The sequence below is a fragment of the Otolemur garnettii genome, unplaced genomic scaffold (genome assembly GCF_000181295.1).
Source record: "Otolemur garnettii isolate 467f Iridium unplaced genomic scaffold, OtoGar3 scaffold00035, whole genome shotgun sequence".
Lineage (NCBI taxonomy): Eukaryota > Metazoa > Chordata > Mammalia > Primates > Galagidae > Otolemur > Otolemur garnettii.
Window position 1 is genome coordinate 5376153 of NW_003852430.1, and position 2936 is coordinate 5379088.

The following is a 2936-nucleotide window of genomic DNA, read 5'->3' on the forward strand; positions in this document are numbered from 1 at the left end:
GGCCTGCCAAACAAGAATGATGGCTGCAACCAAAAAATAGCCCGGCGTTGTGGTGGGCGCCTGTGGTCCCAGCTATTTGGGAGGCTGAGGCAGGAGACTCGCTTGAGCCCAGGAGTTGGAGGTTGCTGTGAGCTGTGATGTCACAGCACTCTACCCAGGGAGACAGCTTGAGTTTCTGTCTCAAAAAAAAAAAAAAAGAAAAGTGAAGCCAGCTTGCTCCTGTGGCACCATTTTGGAATCAGAAAATGTTGAACAATTTGTATTTTTAGTACAAATTTGAGGAAAATACAAAAATAAACCACCCAGCTGTTAAACAACGCTATAAAACATTAACATAAATTTTCCCTATATTTTGAAATTTGTTTTTTATAGGCATTACAGGTATCTGTAACAAAGCTCCTTCCGTTCTAAATCTAGCATTGGATTTTGTGGAGAATCTGCAACCTTCCTGGCAGTGAGCACAGACAGACATATGCAATGACAAGCTGTAAGACGTCGTATCATCACCGGGCTCCCTGAGGGACCAACGAGCTTGCTGAAGAGGCTGCATGTGGAATTCTTCCTAAATACCAGTGATGCATCAGACCAGAGAATTTCTCCCAATCAAATAAGCATGCAATATCATTTTTTGGAAATATGCATTTCCTGATCCCCCAATACTCCTCTGTACAGCTAACTTAACTGGATAGTCAGAATTCTTATCATAGCAACAAAAATTTCAACCTTTAAGATTAGTCATTGTCCCAACTACTCATCATACATTTATTATTACCAATGACTCCTCCTTAGAGTTTTTGAATCTTGGCATAAGTACATGATTGGAAAAGTAAACAGTGAAATAATCAATGTTCACAAATATGAGAGCAGCAAATTCAGCCTGAAATCTGATAATCATGACTAACAAGTAATAAGATTTTAGCAATAAAATTATAGGATTATTCTGTTATCTAAAAATGTATAAAATAGGAATATAAAAAATCTTGCAGGTATCAAGATTTTTTTATTTTAATATGACACTAGTCTAACACATACATACAAATCCAGATTTGGGGGATTGTTAAAACAATGCATCAATTTTCAGAACTTTCTTTTTGTTTGTTTACTAGACATGTTTTAACTTTTTATTGCCCAAAGTATATTAACTACAGACATGTAATATAAAACATCAATATCGCCTAAGACATCCTATAGATGATATAACATCATATCTATTTGGTTGACTATGTTGCTAAACTGCTTAGTTTTAGCTGATTTATTTTAATCATAGCAGAAGAAAAATGACTTGAAACAATCATATGAGTTTGATAATCACACACACAATCATTTTGTAAATCAATAGAAGATTGAGCACCCAAAGTCTTCCTGAATAAGGTCAGGTTGTCATACATGATAACTCTACAATGAGAAGCCGTGCTTCTTCACTGCACAAGGTCATGTTCAAACTTGGAAAAGAGAATGCTACAATAGCTACAAAGTTAAGTATCCCAGACCCAGGGCACATTCCATAAATGTTGCTTGATAACAATGTAGTTAAATTAAATGGTCTTAAAGTAATAACTTATGTAACATTTGCTACTTTTACTTAAACATAAATAAATCCCACGGAAAAGATAAAAGGCATTTCCTTGTTTCTTTATTAATATATAAAATTCAGTGAAAAATTTATTTTAGGATGATGGCTTCTTCACCCACACACTGGAATTTTCTTTTTTTTTTTTTTTTTTTTTGAGACAGAGCCTCAAGCTGTCCCCCTGAGTAGAGTGCTGTGGCATCATGGCTCACAGCAACCTCCAACTCCTAGGCTCAAGCGAGTCTCCTGCCTCAGCCGCCCAGGTAGCTGGGACCACAGGTGCCCACCACAATGCCTGGCTTTGGCTGCAGCCGTCATTGTTGTTTGGCGGGCCTGGGCTGGATTTGAACCCGCCACCTTAGGTGTATGTGGCTGGCACCTTAGCCACTTGAGCCACAGGCGCCAAGCCCACACATTAGAATATTATCATTATAATTTGACTGTCTGGCTCTAGTTTATTTTTCTATGAAAGATATACAGATGATGTTCAGAAAGGTAAACAATTTAATATTTTTCTTGACAAATGATAGTCTTACTAAGATGTAAGCTATTTGGTTTTTTTCAAAAACCCTATCAGATACTGTAGGTTCTGCCTACGCTTTTGTGTATATAGAGGTAAATAGCCTTTACAAACGTAATAGTATTATTCAACTGAAATTTGTATGGTTTTTCTCTAACATATTTTGAAATATATTGATATCTTTATAGATAATATAATAAACATATTTTTAATTCATTTTTGCATATTGGTCTGAATGAGTTAGAAAATAAGAAAACTAATAAAACCAGACAGAGTGCCCATAACGCAATTCACATACATATGTCCATGTATTATGTATTCACATATGAGACTTTAGAATATGATTAAAATAGAATTCTTTAATAAGTAGGGCAAGGAAGGTTTATTCAATTAATGAAGCTGAGACAACTAGTAACTGGAAAAAATGTTACATTCCTACTTAACCATATTACATAAAGAATTTCAAACTAACAAAAACCAAAAAAAAAACCTCAAAAAATTTAAATACATTAATATTTTTATATTCTTGAATAAAAAGATCCTATTTTCAATCTGCAGGTAGTGTAGCAAAAGTGCTAAAAATAATGAATTCCTGTCTGTGTTCTGTGGTTTTCTTACATGGAAGTGATCATTTCATTAAAAATTTTACCCTGTCTGGTGAATGTGTGGTCAGCACTTTCATCAGATCTGTGATGAAATTTTTCTGGTGAATGTTTTTCATGAATTTGTCAGTTTTGCAGCTCTTTCTCACATTTTTTTCTTATAAAATCTTGTATTCATGCTATGTCATAGCCTGTCTTAAACATCTATTTCTTAATGACTTGGGTTTTCTTGGACCAGCAATTT

At 34.7% G+C, this 2936-nt stretch overlaps 1 protein-coding gene across 1 annotated transcript in view; it reads left to right on the forward strand.

The window, feature by feature from the left end:
• The window catches only part of BEND6 (BEN domain containing 6), a 47417-nt gene extending 45801 nt beyond the window's left edge, over positions 1 to 1616 (forward strand). Inside the window, exon 7 of the mRNA XM_003789662.1 lies at positions 373 to 1616. The gene's annotated coding sequence lies outside the window, so the exon portion shown is untranslated. The remainder of the gene's footprint in view (positions 1 to 372) is intronic.
• Positions 1617 to 2936: the final 1320 nt, after the last annotated feature.